Source organism: Pholcus phalangioides, unplaced genomic scaffold, assembly GCF_987345545.1.
Source record: "Pholcus phalangioides strain wild (caught in Gottingen) unplaced genomic scaffold, Ppha-v1.0 ptg000042l_1, whole genome shotgun sequence".
NCBI classification, from domain to species: domain Eukaryota; kingdom Metazoa; phylum Arthropoda; class Arachnida; order Araneae; family Pholcidae; genus Pholcus; species Pholcus phalangioides.
Window position 1 is genome coordinate 30,193,599 of NW_028301628.1, and position 21,243 is coordinate 30,214,841.

General features: G+C 35.7%; 1 pseudogene; it reads right to left on the reverse strand.

Moving 5' to 3' along the window:
* Nucleotides 1-421: 421 nt before the first annotated feature.
* Nucleotides 422-11,959, reverse strand: LOC149064788 (uncharacterized; annotated as a pseudogene).
* Nucleotides 11,960-21,243: the final 9,284 nt, after the last annotated feature.

Genomic DNA, 21,243 nt, shown 5'->3' on the forward strand with positions numbered 1-21,243 from the left:
ATTTTTCCCTTTCCAACATATGCAATTATTCACAGCATATATAAGACAACATTCTTTAACATTTTCATTAGATTTATTTTCATCATGACTACAACTGCCATGTTTTCTCACATTGCAAGGGTACCAGAAACTAACCCTTTTTCCTCTAATAAAGACTTTGTAATAATTATTGCATACATAGCTCAGCAGTAATCAACACATTAAGGAAGATGACCAGGTGATGGCCCAAAATTTCATTGAAAGATATTTCACAGGCAATACATTAGAATTTAAATGAACTTGAAACTGTACAAAAAAAAACTGCATTAAATTGGCATTTTCACAATTATGCAATCGAAGCTCAAGGGGGGACCAGAGGTGCCAACATGAAGAAAGCAGGGCATTGTGTATTCATTAATTGGGGAGTTGACATGGAAGAACATGAAGTCACACAAATCAAATCTTACAGGACCTATCCTAATAGACAGTCAATTATTAGAGCACAATCCAGAGGAGTGCTTCCTTGTGCTGTAACATTTTCAACATATGAGAAAGCTGCGCTCATGAAACCTGGGTAACATTCGGTAGAGCTCACCCATGATCTCAGCATCGCTGGGTGGAGAAGAGTAAACTTTCTTCACAAATTTATATATAATTATGTGAACAAGGAGAATAAAAATATAAAGTGCAAATTCTTTCATACAAGATGTGTATCGTCTCCGACTCGGTTTCACATTTTTATTTTTTAGCTGATATACTAGGAGTTCAAATGGGACAACTCCAAAAGTGTCTTTTAACAAGGTAACAGTTTGCATGAGCATTCCACATACTTTTTGCACCATTGTTAACACTGACGTAAGATCTGATATTTTTTTGTCCCTCCGTTTCAATTTTTACTGGAGCAGTTTTATTTTGCGCCTCAGTTCAGCTTTGGTGGGACTATCTGACTTCGTCACTTCAGAACTGATCTGGCCTGGAAAATTAGGGGGCAATCCTCTCTTAACAAAGTGACTGTAGCCAGTAGACTGTTGACAAAGGATAATGCTGTAGTAGCTGCTTCAAATTCATTTTTAGCATCTGATTCATCAGTGTTCGCCATGTTGTCATGATTGTGAACAGCAGTTTTCAACCTTTTAAAAATCTGCAAAAAAAAAAAACCTAATTAAAATATTAATTTCACATACAGTAAACCTCTTATAATGGCCACCTCCGAACTACTGCCCTATTTTGTTGAAACCAAAGGATTCCGTCTCAGACTTAACATTACACGTAACCTCTGATCAACTATTTCCGAACGAACACTTGACACAGAGTTGAAAAAATATAATTAGCACAATGAGAAAAATTAAAAAAAAAAATTCAAGTTGATTTTCAAGGCAGTTTTTTCACAAGAACATCTTCAGCTATCGGACTAAACATGAAAATGCCCTGGAAAGAAGGCTTAAATTATTTTTGGATGTAATTTTCCATTATAGAGTTTGCAAATAAAATTGTTTCTAATTTTTACGCGAAACACAGAAGTTGCCAAAGATTTTGAAAATTATATAAATATATTTATAACTATATAAAATAATATACAGGGTGATTATAAAAAACTATCCCGACATATGGGCTCCTAACTATCATACCATTCACAGAAATTGAATGAAATTTTGGCATAAGGTATTTTGAGGTATGCGCTCAAGAATGATATGGAAAACAACAGTGTCACTGTAACAGTTACGGTTACAGTGAGAAAATATCAAATGGCAACACCAAGTTTTTTGTATTGGAATGTGATCTCCATTGTGAAAAACTCTAAATAGCATTCGAACGGCAACTGTAGCATGAAAATCACCGGCGGTAGATAGGCTAAAAGTGAGGACAACCAATAAGGACAGAGAAGCAGCAAAAAATAAAGCATTTTATTGTGTTTCACAAATTTTCCACATGACTTTGTGGAGGACTAATCAGGCTGGGATCTCAGCCGAAGAAACGGTGTGACGAATGAAACGAACATTAATTCTCTGGTGCACGGCAAAGTCCTTTTTACTTTTTCCTTGCCTAGCTCTGGGGATTTTCGTGCTACAGGTGCCATTCCAATGCTATTTAGTGTTTTTCAGTATGAAGATCACATTCCAATACAAAAAACTTGGTGTTGCCATTTGATATTTTCGAAATTTTCTCACTCTAACCGTAACTGTTAGAGTGACACTGTTGTTTTCCATATCATTCTTGAGCGCATACCTCAAAATACCTTATGCCAAAATTTCATTCAGTTTCTGTGAATGGTATGATAGTTAGAGGCCCATATGTCGGGATAGTTTTTTTATAATCACCATGTATATATATATATACATATTGCAATATAAAAGCTGTGTACTATGGTGCACAATGGTAATGTGATTGTTCGCTGCATAATTGAATACACTGGTTAATCCAATATTATGTGCCAGAACTGTTGATAACTATTTAAGTGGGGCCGATTGTACTTAAAGTTTGAAGCCACTTAAACAAGGAAAAATAACTTAATATCTTACCAGTGGAGGGCGTTTAATAAGTGATCAGCGTCGCTTCTGCAAAGGTTGAGGGCGATGTGGAAAATTGAATATAGTAGAAACAGCATGTTCTTTCAAATAGCGTTGAGAAGAGGACTTATAGCTGTCAGCTGCGAAATACCAAACTCAAATAGCAAATGTTTTAGCAGGTTGTCAAGACCTTCCTTTCACAGCTTCCACCCATTGTTTAAGAACTTCTGGGTTTCGAAGAGGGAACCTTTATTTAAAAAAAAAAAGTATATTCATTACCAGGCTTCTCAAGAAAGCAATAGTATCAATCAATCATTGTTCATAATAGCAGCTTAACAATGATAATTGTTTGATGATTATAATACATTAACAATATAATTAGATGTGAATATGATTATAACACTTTGATGATTATGATTTTTCATATTTAGTCAAAACTGATGATGTATATAATATTAATTGCATTTTACTACTCCTCATTCTCACATTATTTTTCCAAAATTATTTTTACCAGAAATAGAAAATTTTAGGTAATTTGTTTCTTTGATATTTACACGGGATAATTTTAGTTCTTTAAGGCATTATCAGTTTTTTCAGACATAAATGCATATGAAGCATATTTCGTCAGTATTTCTGTAATAAAAATTCTAACCCCAACAGTAATAAGCAATTTCTACACGGTTTCAAAAAATATTTTTGAAGTTTAAAATTCATGCGATATTAATTTGTTATTTTGAATTATGCTCATTAAACAGAAATTGAACGTGAAATGAAAACTACATGCGTTTAATTTTACAATTATAGTATAAAAATTAATGCATCTTTCAATATAAAACCATGTGTACTCACCTATGAAACCGAAGTTTATTTCCCTCTTTCTTCAGTTTTCTCCGTCGGTTGGTACAATTATAGGCAGAACATGATATCAGCATTTGTGTAAGTACAGATGGACGACTATATTAATGAAATAATATGAAAACAACTGAAAAAAACACCCGAAATGGAAGTTTCCCCTATTGTTTACATGCTAAAATAGCAATGTTTTGCCCGTCACGCCCACTTTTGTATTCCTCCGCGTCGGCTCACGCACGTCTGTGTTATTGTATAGGCAGTCTTCACTCCAGTTTACTTATAGCTCAGTGCCTCTAACATGTAATGGAGCATGCAGGAAAGCAGTCAAACCTCCCACGAAGGTGCAGAAATCCAACGCATTTCCCTATCGCATCTGCCACAAAGTCCACTTGAAAAGTACGAGAAAGGAACCAGGTTCCAGATGTATAGAGGACTCACACTCGTCTTACTTTTCCAATTTTTTTGGTAAAATGTCCTACTTTTGTCCTATTTTCTCGGTTTTGTCTTACTTTCTAGTTTTTGTCCCACTTTTCCTACATTTTTCATCAAATCCTATCGACAAAATTTGTGTAATTGAATTTATTTGAGCAGGAAATCATTGACATATTGCCAAATATTATGAATGTTGGAGAATGCATTGTAGCGTTTTATGGTTATTTGGGGGGGGGGGGGGAGATATGTGGACCATTTGGTTGATTAATTTTTCATTTGCTTAGTTTGAGGGTTCAACAAGTATAGTGGTCATTAAAACTTCTGTCTGGATGGAAAAAATAATTTTGTATTTATTACTTCATGGTCTTGGACAGTAATTAACATTCATCATTCAAAATTATGGTGCAAATAGGTGAAACAACAGTTTGCATTTCTCAAAGCAGTTGGATACATAGGCCTATTCTAGGTTTGGTGATTCTGATGCTACCCAATAGCATTCAGTGGCCTTCTGTAATTTTAAGGAAGAAGCATAAACAATATTTACAATGTGCTCAGGAAAGAGCTAGAAATGGAAGTGCTTCATTTGTCAAAAATAATTACACTGGCATTGAACAGTAAAATGTGAACAAATCCCTTTAAAAAATGATGGACAACACAGTAAAACTATCTGGTTCACCTTGCTTTATTTACATCAGATCTGGTAATCTACACATTGTGCTTTTGAAAGTAGTCTCGAAGGAGCATCATTCTTAAAAAGCGTACATCTTAAAAATTTGCTGTGCATTGTCGAAGAGAGGTGACAAGCTCTGCACTTTCGAAGACTCCAGAAAAAGAATGTAATATATATGAGGAGAGACAGAAAAAAGAATTATCTGTAGTTGCTAGTACACTGTTTTGGCCGAAAATTGGCTTTGTAACCGTCATTTGCAGGCCCGTCGCCCCCCCCTGGCTTTTGAACTAAATACACTAAAAATGGTAAATATATATATACATACATTGAGTACATGTGCTTTGCCCCCCCCCCCTCCCTCCCGGAAAAAGTTGAAATGACGGTCCTGGTCATATTTTGCTTTGGCTTGAGTCAATCTTATAGGAAACTGAAATAGTGCTATGAAAAAAAAAAAAAAATCAAAAAAAATTTCCCCCCCCATTATGCTATGATTATGTTGTCTAAGGGGGGTTACCCTCCCCGTCCTACTTTTTTGTCCTGCGTTTTCTTACTTTTTCTCATTTTTTGAGTGGTAGCCCTGTGTATAGCAATCGGGGGAATAGCTGTAGGGTCTGGACTTGCATCTTGCAGACCCTTTCCCAAATAAAAAAAGTGTATAAAATATGAACATGCAAAATATTATGAACATGCAAAATATTATGAACATGCAAAATATTATGAACATGCAAAATATTATGAACATGCAAAATATTATGAACATGAGCAAACAGCATCTTGGATGATAAGACACTGCGATACTCAAGAGAAATGGCATTATAAACAGAATAACCAATAAAAAAAAATGTACAAATCAATTGGGGTAAATAAAAGGTTGCTGCAGTATGCACAATAAGAAAATGTTAATTTGAAGGTGGAACAAAATAAAGCGTAAGACAGTTACATAACAAAAAGTGAAACACACAGGGGTGGACAAAATAATATGAACACCTGTGAAATGAGAAAATCTTTATTAATAGGCTGTTGGGCCCTCTTTTTTTTATTAATTACAGCTTGTATCCGTCGTGGGATGGACAAATACAAGTCATGCACAACAGTCACAGCGATATGTAGCCGCCACTCCGGCAAAAAAGCCACTAATTCAGAATGTGTCTTTGGAGGGGAAACCTACTGCACATTTTGGCTTGCAAAATACCCCACAAAGGTTCAATTATATTAAGATAAGGGGACCGAGCGGGCCACACGAGGTATTGAAGTTCATCATGGTGTTCAAGTCAGTCTCCGACAATTCCAGCAGTGTGAACGGGCGAATTATCTTCTTGGAACACAGGTCGAGAATCGGGGAACAAATATTGCACCATTTGATGAAGATGGTCGGCCAGAATACTGACATAAACCACTGCATTAACCCGCCCATCCAGGACAAGCGGGCCGAGACCACGGTGAGACATCGCGCCTCACAGCATCACTGATCCCCCTCCATCTTAATAGTATGAAGCAGACAATCAACGTCATAGGCTTGTGCTGGCATTCTCCAAACGTAAACACGTCCGTCAGTCTGGAATAATGTGAACGCCGATTCGTCTGACCAGGTGAGATTCTCCCATTGTAGTGGTGTCCAATTCTTATGTTCGTGACACCATGTTCTTCATTTCAAGGCATTACATGGTGTCACCAATGATTTTGTAACAGTCGCTCTACCTTGTATGTTTGCTGCATGCAGTTCACGGCAGATAGTTTTTGTGGATACACCTTCCTGTAGATGTGTGTTCATCTCAGATGTTATCTGGGATGCTGTTATCTTGTGCTTTTTGGGCACAATCCACTTCAAAACCCTTCTGGGTCTGTCAGCCGTCTTCGACTTTCAGCCACTGTTATGCTTGGTACATGTCATTACCATCGATACAGTACTTCTCCCGACGCCAACAAGGGTGGACGTTTTCATTACTGTGGCCCCGGCAAGACGGACTCCAACAATCATGCCTCTTTCGAAATCTGTAAGGTCAGCCATAACGAAGTTTTAACGCCCCAATATACATCGCATCCGAATGCTATCATTGCTGCGACTAGACTGATGTGTGCACATTATCGCCCACTAAGTGGAACTCTTCCACACTAGAGGGCGGGCATATATGACAAGTTCCCTTGACTTGTTTTTTGCACAGGTGTTCACATTTTGTCCAACCCCTGTATGTGGTAATATGGCGAAAAATGAGTGTATTTGCTGGCTGAAGAAAGCGGAGCGCATTAAAGCCAAAGCATAGACATTAGCTTAACTTTTTATTAATTCATCAAAATTAAATACTAAAAGCACATCACAGCACACAAAAATAAAACTTGTGTCAGGAATTCAAGAATATTTTCAAATGCACTATATGCAGCTGTTCCAGACTCTGCCACGAAGCTGGGCTGGAAGAGATCTCGGCAATGGGATAAGTCCGACGGCGAGTTCTGGCGTTCATTCATTCAATTTTCTTCCCGATGGCGGCAGTAGAGATGGATGAGACTGCTGCCATCTGTAGGCCGCTGATCAAATTATATCGATTTGCGATCCTCAATTTTTTACACTTGATTACTGGAGATGTGCATGAACGTACTACGCACCTGCCCATGTATATATATATATATTTTGTTCAAGCTACAATAAATGGTTAGGTTTCCCGGAGGTACTCGAGTACCCTGGGAGTGCTTACATTAGATAAATAGAGAACCGTTCACAACCACGGAATGATGCCAAGCAACTTTCTCCCGTTACCTCAAAAGAGGCAGGGTTGTATCGGAAAAAGTTAGGAAAGATTTGTAGTGATGGCTTCCACCCTTGCCCCGTGCTCGCAAGTATCGAATCACTCGCGTCGTTCTCCCCATGAACACAGCCATCAAGTCGATGTAACGAAAAAGCCATTTGACTAACAATGGATAGCTGAACCCAATGACCAGAGCGAAAATTTGCACGTGCGCCCAGTGGCACATAAGGGCTGGAAACCGTAGCGTGGGATTTCAAAAGAAGTGAGGAGAAAACTTTTGCGGGGCAAGTAAGAAGAAGAAAAAGTTGGCATGTTGAAGTGGGAAAGACTCGATAATGATCTAAGTACACAATATATACAAGGAACTCCACTGTGACATTAAACGAGGAAACAAAGCCTCCGTCCACAGTGCTGGACAGTTTTGCTTTTCTTTCTTTTTACAGAATATGCAATACGCACACACACATGTGTGTTTATATTACCTAGAGTGACTCTAACCTGTGTGTCTCTCGGTTCCTATCACTATCGCTATCACCTGGAGGCCAATGTCTCTACTTAGCAAGTCACGCTACTGTGCATGCTTTAAGAGAAGTAAGGTCATTTCTCTGTGGTATTCGGTGCACTTTCTCAATTTGCAAGTGGTCCTGGGTTTGATTCCCGGTGAAGACAACAACTTTCCTTTCTAAATTCATCTCCACATAATATCCAGAAAGCCTCTTTATTTAATTTAACATGAGTTGTTTGACAATCATTTGCAAATCCCTCGTTATAAGCCATACTGGTTATATCGAGCTTTTACGATATTCATGCGTAGTAGTCGACTTATGACGATTTCGCTAAATTAGTGACGTTGTATAACGCCAATTCACCGATTGTCACCAATCTTCGTAGGTGACATAATACGGCAAGCAAGAAACAGTCTCTCCTCCCATTAATAATGAATTCCCCCTCGGGATATATATTCCTGTCTAAGAATACAGTAGTTGCGTCGTTTCATGGTAAATTCATTCTCACCCACTCGCTCATCGGCAGAACACTTTGTACACGGCACCGACACGCAAACGTAATAGATTTTCCATATCCGTGCGAGAGGAGCATCCTAGAAAATATGATACATATACATTAATGTTGTAGAAAACATCGCCGTATATCAAATCGAAAATGAGGATCGGTGTGTCGAGGAGAACGTGGCGTCAATGTACGTGAACGACGTACAAAACTGATGAAATTGTCCAGAACATCTGGTGATTGTGTGAGCACCCCGAGACAAATTGAACATGACGCGATGCTTCCTCGACATCGTAAATGGTATTATCTGCGAGATTCTGCAGCACGAGGAGAGAGAGAGAGAGAGAGAGAGCGAGAGACGATGATCATGGATGTCGGGAATCGCCTGTTTGAAAGAGAAAGGGGGAGAGAGAGAAACGATATTACCAGATGGAGCAATTTGCTGCCACCATACTGTAAGCTGGTTTATTACTTCATCTTTTCCATGGACACTATCGATGGATAACTCGGAAAAGAACTTCGACGTCGATTTCTAAGCATTTTTCTATATTATTTGAAGTATATTAAATACAGGTAGACCCAAATTATTGTACAGCAGATATCTCTGCAACCGTTGACTTTGGAAACATACTCTCAATTACAAAAAGTTTGCGAATAACGTGCAGTTACTCAAAATATCATAATACGTACTTTTGAGGGGTTGTGCACATAAAAAAATAAAGAAATTAACTTTTCATATAGTGCCGTGTTGTTGTGAAGGGTTAAGCCCTCCATTAAAAAGGGTGGGGGGGGGCAATGATTTGTGATTGTATATAAGTTTACCAAAGAAAAAATCTACTTAAAACACCATTGAAACATTCAATATGAGAGTCGGGAGAGAAAGTAGTTTTAACACACTGTGTATTATGCCACATAATTATAATCAATATTAAATGCTTATTTCACATACCAGGCCTGGTAACGGAGGTGGTTGATTATTAAGTTGAAGATATATATATCGTAGTCCTGGAGGTGGTGGGCTGAGTTCTGTGACCTGGAGAACAGTTCGGAGGGGCGAACGATTGCAGGTTCGCCACAGAAAAAGAGTCGCCCCAAGGCTGCTCCAAAAAGGTTTTTCTCTCGCTGGCTTGTGTTGGCACGGCCACTAGGCGTCATCGATCATTTGGCTCCACGGTCTACAACAGTGTACCAAAACTTCTAATTATTGATATGTAGATCCCGCTCTGAAAAGTCATTTACAAAAAATTTCGTATTTTTAAATGCAATATTTATCGAGGTATCAAATATATAATATTATGTTTCGGCGACTTATCACTATGTTGGGAAGTTTTTGTTTACAACTTTGAATTAAGTTTACGTTTTGCTATTTTTGAACCACGCTCAATCATTGGCGATAAATGTTGAAAACTTCAGTCAAATATACCAGTTATTATTGCATATAAAATTATGAATTTTTTGTGATACTTCAGAGCCGTATTTACATTTCACTAATTGGAAGATTAGTTTACACACAGGGTTTACATAAAAAGTTGCTTTTTCTATTTTTTTTACTATTTTTTTATGTATACGGCTTCGTGGAAGTTCGAGACAGTTTGAGTAACCAAATGTCTCGAATTAGTATCATATGAAATCTTTTTATAATTGAAAGTGTTTCTAAGTCAAAGTTTCTAAAGTCAACAGTTGCAGAGATATTCGCTCTTCTAGAACGACAATATACTGAATACATATTAGCTTTTGTATATTTCATTTAAATACGAAAATGACTGCAAATTTTCGGAGTGCCCTTCATATCATCAATTTTCGTCGTAGAGGTGGGGTTCCAATTTAAGGGGTGCTCAGGATGCGTTGAGGAATCGCTTGTACCAGTTTTGGCAGTGAAAATTAGGATGTGTCACAAGGTGGGGAATCTAAATTTTTGTACGGTTCTTTTTTTTTCTAACTTCTAATTGGAGGCTTACTGCCATTTGTCTCCTGAAGCCAACGGAAGGGATTCCGCGTTTTTAAGAGCAATCTTTCGGAAGATACGGCATCTTGGATTTGAGGTAATCAAGTAAAAGAACTGCTGAATGTCATTAAAGAAATCAAAAATCATATGTAAAAAATTATTCTCAATTTCGTTAATAAGTTAGAAGAGCTGTCAAAAATGTGTTTTGCATGTTCCAAAGAAATATTTTTACTTACATCCTCTGCTGTTGATTTAACACCTTAATTTCTGAATTGATGCACATCATAGAAATATTTTTCTCTCTATTTTTTGGAAAAATTTGTGTTGTAAAGTATTATTTAAATAAAATTTATTATAGAAATTTAATCATAGAGAAATTTGATACAGACAAATATCCGTTAATATATTTTTACATTATTTTGTTGTGGCGGACGAAATTTATCTTAACACATTTTGACTATAGGGATCCGCAAAGTAACGGTGAAGGGGATTTGATGGGTTAATACAAAGCTTGTGTTAAGAAATAAGTAATTTTTTTAATATAGCTTTGGGTTGAAACTACCCATTAGAACCCCGAATCTCCAAATACGGTTTCAGTTTTTGACTTTAAATATCATTTCCTGATTTTACAAGTTTTGTCCATATTTTTTCACTTTCCGTCGCTTCTTTTATCCGAAAAATCAATTTCTTAATAATTTACTGAATACTTGATTGTTTAAATAGGTTGTTCCTACTTACAAAATAATCAGATACAGTGAAACATCGGTTAATACATGTTTCCTCTGCCTTAGTGATCCAGAACCAATGAAAAAAATTTGTTTTAACTTGACGCTCATTGCAATATATGCGTATTTCGTAGTTTATTATATGTGTTATTAGTATTTCTTTATTATGTTTGAATGTATGAACCAATGGAAGGGGAGGGAACAAATTTATTGCCACATGTAAAAATATTGACGGGGCATATATAAATTTTTTTATATGCCTATACGTTCGCATCGTTCGGTACATAAATTTTCAATTGTGCATTCCCGATCTTTAAGAGCGAATAGCTCTTAACGATGTTAGGCCCCCCCAAATGGCAACAAGAACTGTTAGTTGAGCTAGTAAGCTGTCCATGCGCAGTCCAATTCAGGGTTCAACCATATGCTCTAAGAAAAGAAAATATCTGTCCTCTGTAGCTTAATGGGCGAGCACTCGCGCAGACAGTGAGACGTTGGTGGTTCGATTCCCCACAGCGGAATGTGAATTTTCTTTCCGAACTTCATTTCCGCTTGGTTGTGCAGGCTTTCGTATTTCGTATGAACAGAGGAGAGTGACATCGTGCGTGAGGTGCGTTTTTCCCCCTTAATTTCCTTTTTTTCCCCATTAGTCATAAATGCCCTTCTTGAAAAGGGAGAAGTTAAAACTGGAGTTTTTTTTAGAATTTATTTGACATTATAGTGAGAATGCTTCCTAATTTTCAACTCGCTATTGCTGAATATTTTTTTGTACCTTTAAAATTAGTTTTTCCTCTGTCCACGGCACATTAAATCAACAGACCTACTGTTTTTTGTGCTGAAGTAAACTTGGGAAGGCAAGTTTTTTTTTGTCTCCACCGGGAATCGAACCCGGACCTCTTACAAACTCAGCAAGCGCATTGACCATTAAGCCACAGTGTCTTAATTAAGCCACAGGAACAGGTCTTGTCCATCACGAATGAATGTCCGAAATTGAGCTGGAAGGGATCTCGGTAAAAAGATAAGTCTGGCGGCAGAGTTCTGGCGTTCATTCATTCACCTTTCTTCCAGCTGTCGGCACTAATAGGTGCTTTATTAGTACCCATTTAAGGAATTTTTAATGCTTTTTTCCCCTTGCGTATTTTGGCCAATTTTGATGCCTAAACTTGCGAGCTCTAATGTTGAATACTCTAATGGCGGTATATGATGAATATTGTTCTTCGATATCGAGGAGAATGAATGTTGAATAATGTCACATTCTAAAATCGTCGTTACTGTTATAATATGTTGATTGTTACCTTTCTTCTCTGAATATTAGCGTTATATGACCGATATTGCCTTTCTGCATTGTATGTTGGCGTTATGTGACTGATATTGCCTTTCTGCACTGAATGGTGATGTCATATACATAAACAAAGACATTATGTGTTCGATGATGCATCTAGTCCTCTGTTTGATGCGGTACCGTTTTGTTTGCTAAATACTGCCTCACTATTCTGATTGGTTTGGCTATATACTGGATGTTGCTTTCCTGCATATAATGTCTTTAAATATAAATTGTTGACTTTCTCTGATGAATAGCATCTTTACGCACACGAATAGATATCTATAGGATTGAGATGTCATATGTGCAAACTATAAATACATACTTTTCGTTTCCTCGAGTCTTATCAATGCAAGAAATTATTGATCCCCAACTCAAGTTGTCATTCCCGGTCCTTTTTTCCCCCCAGACGAAAAAGTCGGTGGTAAATAAGAGCAAGTAGCAGCACGATTGAACAAGACATAAAACAAGTTTTATAATGCTATAAACATTTCCAGGCTCACTTTTGTGTCACTATAAAAGTGTTTTATTCATTCTTGCCTTTTATATCCTCCACGTTATCTTCTCTGAATGTCTAAGAGCCTCAGTGCCCCCCCACCTTCGCAGAATATACAGAGATAGATAGATACTGTGTATGTCCGTATATATATACATGTATTACTCTTTATCCCTTGAGGCTTGAACTCGGTTGCATTCCCACCAAAAGAAATAAATATGGCAGCATGTGAGGATTTTTTTTCTCTCTCTTTCGTTCCAATGATTCCAGTTGTTTCGCCTTTTTTACTCTGGTATTTATAGTTGTTGTTGTATCTTTTCTGTCTTTCTCGGGAGTGACATTCCGAAAATACCGAATAAATAGCGGTTAACATATTCTTACGCAAAGGAACAGGATAATATATATGCTACTCTGTAAATATGATGATTATTATATGATTATGATGATTATATATATTATATTATGATGATTATTATTATGCATAATCGCCGAACATTTTGTATAAATTTCCCTAAATTTATCACTTTTACCGGTGATTGTGCACAGTACTCAAGTGTTGTTGGTAAATTTGATAAATTTCCCTAAATTATACAAATACAACGCCACAATAGGCAAAATGCCCCACGAGGTGACTGAGAAAAAGATGCCTATAACAAATATGGATGTCATATAAGTAGTATATACATGATCATATCTGGGCCCGGGGGCCCAGATATGATCATGTAATAGAGGGGTGGGGCCCAGATATGATCATGTAGCAGGTGGTTGTCTCCCAGATATGATCATGTCTCCTCGTTTTATTAATGATAATAAACAAACTTCAAGTTTATAAGCAGTAATTCTATCAACTCTGCGGTAGTGTAGTGGTTATAGTCATAAACATTAACCTACACTGCTGTAGAGTTTTTAGGAAAATCAGAAAAAGAGATGTAAGAGTTCAAAATAAGCGAGAAACAGTTTTATATATTTATTTTTATTTTTTGCAATATTCTGTTCTATCATGATTGTAAAACTTATTAGAATAGATTTATTTAATTCCACCTACCAAAAATCTATTTATCTCAGAAGGAGCTAACTTCTAACACTTATTCAAGAACCACAGCTCAAGAAAGTTAACTCGTGTTCACGCATGAGGTGGAGTTTTGAATAAAAATGAATTTTCCAAATTTTTTTACACAGGACGTGATAGAGAATGATCTTTTTCATTTTAGATTTCCATCTACGACTGTGGTTTCTGGACCTACGTTAAGTGGAAAAACTACTTTAGTTAGGAAGTTATTGAAGTGTAACATTTATGGAAAAGACATAAAAAGTATAATGTGGTGTTATTCAACATTTCAACAATGGTTTTTGGAAGAAAGAAATATAAATTTCCATCAGGGGCTACCTCAAGCGTTTGAAAATAATGCCGATATAATTGTAATTGATGATTTATTAGAATCTCTGAATGAAGAGGTCTCTCGCTTATTTACAGTTACTTCTCATCATGGAAATAAAAGTGTAATACTTTTGACTCAAAATTTGTTTCCTAAAAATAAGATATTTAGAAACATCACTCTTAACACTCATTATCTTATTTTATTCGGAAACAACAGAGATTCGAGTCAAATTCAATGTTTGTCGCGACAAATGTTTCCAAGTAAATCTAAGTACTTTATTGATGCTTATAAAAAAGCGACAGAGAATCCATATGGGCATTTGTTGATCGATTGTCATCCGTTAAGCAACAAAACCTTTCGTTTAAGAGATTCATGCTTTCCCGATTTTGATGGTGTTTATTGGGTGTATGTTCCTTCAGCATGAAGTCAATACGTAAGAATTATCATATGTTGGCATTTTTACAAAAAGCAAATCCATCTCAACGTCGCGCTATACTGAAAACGCTCACTGGATCACAGTTAAATTGTATATGTGAAATATGTTTAAATACCCTGAACGGGAATGTTGGAAAAGCAAATATCTCAAAGCTTAAGAAATATAAGACGGTGATTAGAAAGCTCGCTGACAAAAAAGTTTCAGACACTGTCAAGAAACAGTTGCTAACAAATCAGACCGGAGGTGCATTTTTACCATATTTGATTCCAACTGTAATCAGCGCATTAGGAAGTCTTTTCCAACGATAAAAAATGGCTCAAAAAATGGCTTTAGTCCCAGAACAATATTTGTTACCTCGACGTATGCAAATTTCTGAAGAATCACGAACGGAAGATGAAATCGAATCTCTTTTGAATACTAATCACATGGCAGATGATGTTAAGGTTAAGATACTTAATAACATGGTATCAAAATACAAAAGACTTGTTCACACGCCGTATGAGCCCGTTAAAGTTTCTATTGAAAAGTCATCTGATGAATCGAAGGAAGAAGCTATTCCAATAAGCAATTCTGCCGAATTAGTTGATGAAGATCCAATGGTACAACAAATATTGCTTTCAATTCCACAAACAACCAGAAAATTCGTTCCGGCTCTTATAGATAAAATGAAGCAAGCTAATCTATTTTGGAACAAACAGGGTCAGTTGATTATAAATGGAGATTTGCTACCAGGAAGTCATGTGATTGATATATTTTCATTTATGTTGAGAAACCGAAAGAACATAAATTGGCCCCCGGGCTTTAATTTGTTTTTTCAAGAACTGATCAAGACTGGAATTCCTTTGGAATGGATACAAAATGAAGTACTAAAAAGAAGTTTCGCACATACGTCTCCTATACAGATTCAGGGGAAAAGCCTGGTGACACTATCAAAAAAGACCTCCCCTGAAGGCCATGTAAGTTCAGTAAATTTTCCTGAAGGTTATTTCACACCCTCACGGGAAAGTAAATTTAAGAAAAAAGAACATAAATTGGTAAGCCGCAGAGAACGGAGTAGAAGTCACGAACCTGCTGGTGCACAATGGTCAAACTATTAGAAAAAATCTACTATAATTTCGAAAGCCCGGCGTCATTTGGAGGTGTAAGAAAATTAGCTGAGCAAGCAAGAATTTCTCAACGGAAAGCGAAAGATTGGTTGATGAGTCAGGATGTGTATACACTCCATAAACCAGTGAGATATCGGTTTCCCACAAGACGAACTATAGCTCTAGGACCGAATGAGTTATGGCAAGCTGATTTGATGGATATGAAAAAATATTCACGTGAAAACAAAGGAATAAAATATTTGTTAGTCGTTGTTGATGTGTTTCGAAGAAAACTTTTTGTTCATGCGCTCAAAAATAAAACACAAGAACAGGTTTTAGAAGGATTCAAAACACTTTTTAAACGAGAGAAGTGTCAGAAACTTCATACTGATCACGGAACGGAATTTTTTAATCGAAAATTGCAAAGTTTTTTTAAAAGTTATGGTGTTCATCATTATGGAACTCAATCTCCGAATAAATCTTCTTTAGCAGAAAGAAAAATCCGCCAAATTAAGGAAAAAATATATCGGATTTTCACTCACACTTCAAAATATAAATACATTGACTTTTTACCCGCCTTAGTCAAATCTATCAATGATTCTATAAATCGCAGCACAGGTTTTGCTCCGTCAAAAATTAAAAAAATTCATCATTCGACAATATTTAAGAAATTATATGGTTCTAATGCAAACACTAAATTTAAGTTGAATATAAACGATCAGGTTAGAATATCGAAAACGCGGAAAGTTTTTCATAAATCTTATCTACCCCATTGGACACATGAAATTTTTCTAATCAAATCACGATATAAAACTCAACCACCGACGTATGATTTAATAGATTTGAAAGGTGAACCATTGATTGGACGCTTCTATGAGTTCGAATTACAAAGAGTGACAAAACCTTCAAATGCATTTTGGAAAATTGAAAAAATATTAAAATCACGTGAAGTTGGTAAACGCAAACAGTATCTCGTCCAGTGGCATGGTTTCGGACCTAAGTTCAATTCTTGGATTGAAGCAACGGCTTTGAAAAAATGAAAAATCAATTTTTTGTGACACTTGCAAGCAATGCTAATGATGATTTGTTTCCACAAAATACACAGAGTCATTTTGTGACAAAATTGTTCACTCCGTTACATTTAGAAGGTGATTGGAAATGTGCGCTCACTGATGCCATTTTTCCAAAATCATGGCACAATATTACTGAAAGTAATTCAAAATATCAGGTTTCGTTCACAGAGGAGATAGATGAACCTGATGTTAGAGAATATCAAATATTCATTTCTCCTGATGTGGACACTATTAATCAACGAATTTTGCATACAGCTAATACTAATCTGGTATCGTTTCAAATTAAAGATACTGAAGTAATTGTGACTATTCCAAAAGACTATGAGATAAAGATTACTGTTGAGCATGCCGATAAACTGCTATACATGTTGCATTTACCTGTGAAAGACGCAATCATAAATTCCACATCAACGTTCAAGTTTAGGTCTACGGGGAGTGATGTTAGTGAGCAATATTTCACCCTAGTGGACAAACGTAGTTTTCTGGTTCCAAATTTCATGATTCCGGTTAAGTACGTCAAAGAAGAATTCTCAAAATTATCATTTTTTGAAGCTTTAAATGAAAATATCAAGTTGATTACGAATAGAAATGCAGTCGAATTTTCACTCGATAAAACTGAAAAATATGTGCAAATAAAAGTTTCAAATGGCTTTGAATTGATCGTCAACAAGAATGATGCTGCATCTTTTGCTGCCTTAATGAATTTGAATAAAGAAGTTACAAAATTTTCCCATGGCTTGACTGCTCGTGTATATAACAAAGAGAGTGTTAAAATTAACAATTCGGATTTCTTTGAAATAGCAGAGGTTGCCTTTAGGCGTAAAATAGAAATTGAAAAAACAGAAAAATTTTCCCTGCCTCAAGGGCTATATTCTAGAGGTGAGCAACTGACGCACAGTTTCGAAAAAATTACTTTTCACATGCTAAAAAAAAATATGTCGAGAATAATGGTACCAGAAAACCATAAATTAACTCTATCAAGGGAATTAGCTGATTTTTTGGGTTTTGAGAGGCTGCAATTTCCACATGGCATATATTTTTCAAAATATCCGTTGCAATTGCATACAGCTATTTCTGAAATATTCATTTATACAGATGTGATAACTAGTCAGATCATAGGAAATGTTATGGCCCCCTTGTTGAAAATTATACCTGTTCTAAATGAGGGGGAAAACCAACAGATAGTTAGATCTTATAATAATCCTTTGTATTATTCTGTAAGTAAGAATTTCATCGAGTCTATTGAAATTCAAATTTGTTCAACATCTGGTGAACTTTTGAATTTTTCTGAGGGGAAAGTATTTCTTACCCTTTCTTTCATAGAGATGTAAAAAGAGAACTTTTCTCCAGCGCTTCTCATAATAGATATTATTTAGAAGCAGGTGTACTTTCATGGATATACATATGTATATAAGAGAATTATATGTTTACTTCTCATCATAATAGATAATATTTCACCAAAAGAATGTTATGTGCTCGACAATGTTGCAATTATTACATCAGTCAGCAAACTGGCAATGGTTTGCCCTATTTTCAAGGAAGATTAATTCAGCGGGGAAATGGTTTTTTTTCCAATATATTTCGTAGTGCTGTACCATTATTATCCCAAGTAGGTCATTACTTAGGTAAACAATTTTTGAAGTCGGGAATCCAGGTAGCATCTGATGTTATACAAGGCCAGAACTTTAAAACAGCTGCTAAATCTAGATTGATGCAAATGCGAGATAAAATTGCAGGTGATGTAGTTGACAAGATGCAGTCAGGTTCGGGCAGAAAGCGACGTGCAAATACTAAAAAAAAGATTAAAAAAAGACGGAAAGATATTTTTTCCTAAAATTATAAAAAGATATGTTCATGTATTTTTTTTCACTTCTCTTTCAACATGGAGGACAAAGGTTGTATCTGTCTCAAGTCAGAATTAGATGTTTTTGAAAAACAATTAATTCAAGTCGCTGTGGAAGGTTCAACATTTGTTGAAGTGAAGCCAGTTGCCAGCATCACCCAAAAAGGCCCAATTGAATTTTTGATAAATAACACAAATAGTGAAAAATATATAGATCCGTCTCAAATTTATCTTCACTTGAAAGCTAAGATCGTTAAACAAGACGGATCCGATTTGCCCGAAACAAGTAAATCTACACCAATAAACTATATTTTAAATACTTGTTTTTCTTCTTTGCAAGTATTTTTGAATGATAAGCCCATCAACAACTACGCTAACTATGCTTACAAAGCATACATAGAATCATTATTATTCACATCAGAAGCTGCTCAAAACAGTTATCTTACCAGTTCCCTCTATATCAAAGATACTGCTGGAAAACTGGACAATTTTGACCCCCAGACAAGTCTTAATAAGGGATTGAAAAAAAGACATGAACGTTGTAAGGCATCGCAAGAAATGGATCTTTTCGGATTGCTTCATTTCGATTTGGCTCAACAACCAAAACTTCTGATAAATGGTGTAGACGTCAGAATTAAACTAGAAAGAAATAAAGATTCGTTTGTGTTGATGAGCGATGTAACAGACACTAAATTACAAATAACAGACGCTAGTTTGTACGTGCGAAAAGTACAAATAGCTCCTTCTGTTCTTTTAGGCCATGCCAAAGCATTAGAAATAGGGAATATACAAATTCCGATACGAAAATCGGATTTGAAAACTTTTACTGTTCCAAATGGGACGCAAACTCACTCTATTGCAAATGCATTTTTAAGTGAGATTCCTAGTAGAATTGTTCTTGGTTTAGTTCCAAACAAAAATTTCAGCGGTGATGAAAGAAAAAATCCGTTTAATTTCGGACATTCGAATATAAATTATATATGTTTGAGAAAAGACGGTGTCACATATCCATCAAATCCCTACACCCCTTCTGCTAAATCATACGCTCGAAGTTATATGTCACTTTTCACAGATTTAAATAAATTTGCTAGTACTACAGATATTCCGATACTTTACGAGGACTATCCTCAGGGATTCATGCTATTTGGTTTCGACCTCACGCCTGACTATTCATCAGATAAACAAGATTACATCAGCACTATAGAAACCTCAAATCTTTCTATTGAAATGAAATTTTCAGAAGCTCTAACTGAGACGATGACTTTGATTGTTTATTCTCAAGTTCCAAAAACTGTGCAAATTGATAAATCTAGAAACGTTTACACAGATTTCTAAACATGAATTCCATTGACTTGTTTCAAATAGCACATAGCGATGGTTTACTATCACCAGTGTTCGCCGGAGTTTTTGCATGTGACCAACTCCCCCAACAAAAACGAAGAAAGCATAAGGCCTTTATTGTGAATTTAGATACAAAACATAAACCAGGTTCACATTGGATTGCTATGTATTTCGATGATAATAAATGTTATTATTTTGATAGTTATGGAATAATATGCAAAAACATACATATCTTACGATTCATGCATAAAAACTCGAGAGTAATTGAATACAATGTAACGGTGTATCAATCCCCATTCTCACGAACATGTGGTATTTTCTGTTTATATTTCCTTGCGCATATTGTGCGAGGTAAAAGACTGGACAAGCTAACAAGAAATAAAGAAGAAAATGAGAAAAAAATGCATGCTTTTGCTTCGAAACAAGTACTGAACTATCCTGATATACCTCAAAGCGATGTCATACAGTACTGTGAGAGTTTGCTTTAAACCAATTAGTGGTCCTAATTCATTTTTAATAAAAAAATTCGATCTTGTTATTCGTCATTCCATAATTTTGTAGGAGGAGTTATATGAACGTTGGTTTAGATGTTATATAAAAAGATATAGTAATGATAAAAAAATCTATTCTAAAAGTATGGAGCGATATGGTTACATCTACGTTTCTTCGGAAGCAAAGCCTATTTTTTGCTCTCCAAATTTATATTCTGATTTGATTGATGCTCTCAAAGATGGTGTAGCACAGGATCTCGATTATCTGGAATGTTGTTCTCTCCATCTACGCTATTTTAAAATTTTAAGTAATAAAAGCATTTTAGATTCCCTTCATAATCAATGGTTGCCTAACTGTTCACTAGTGAATGAAGAGTATGGTTTCATCATCCTTCGTGAAGAAGAATCCCATTTCGTTCCCCAAATATATGGCAGTCTATTTTACAACAATCTTTTTGATTGTTTAAAAGATGCTGTTGAATGCAATATCCAAGATGGGAATAACTCTAGTAAGATTGGTTATTTTAAAATGCTGAAAAGTGAAAAAGAAGTTATTGAAGAAATCCATCGACATTTGAGGAAAAAAACTTGAAATTGTTCGGCACAGTATCTACAAATTGTGAAAAATACCCAATGAACACTTTTGGGAAAACATATTGTAACCGCAAACATATGTAATTTGTATTGCTGTGATTTTTTTAAAACTGATTTGTTGAAAAAAAAATGTACAAAATGTCTGAAATGTTCAAACAATAAAAGTTATTTCACAAAATATTTTGTACGCATATTTTTTTTTTCTTGTCATTTCTTTATGAAGAGAAACTGAAGTAGATGATTTCTAAGTTCATTAACTTGGAGAGAGAGTAAGTATTAATATAGTAAAACATACAACTGAACAAAAAAATAGACACACAACAAAAAC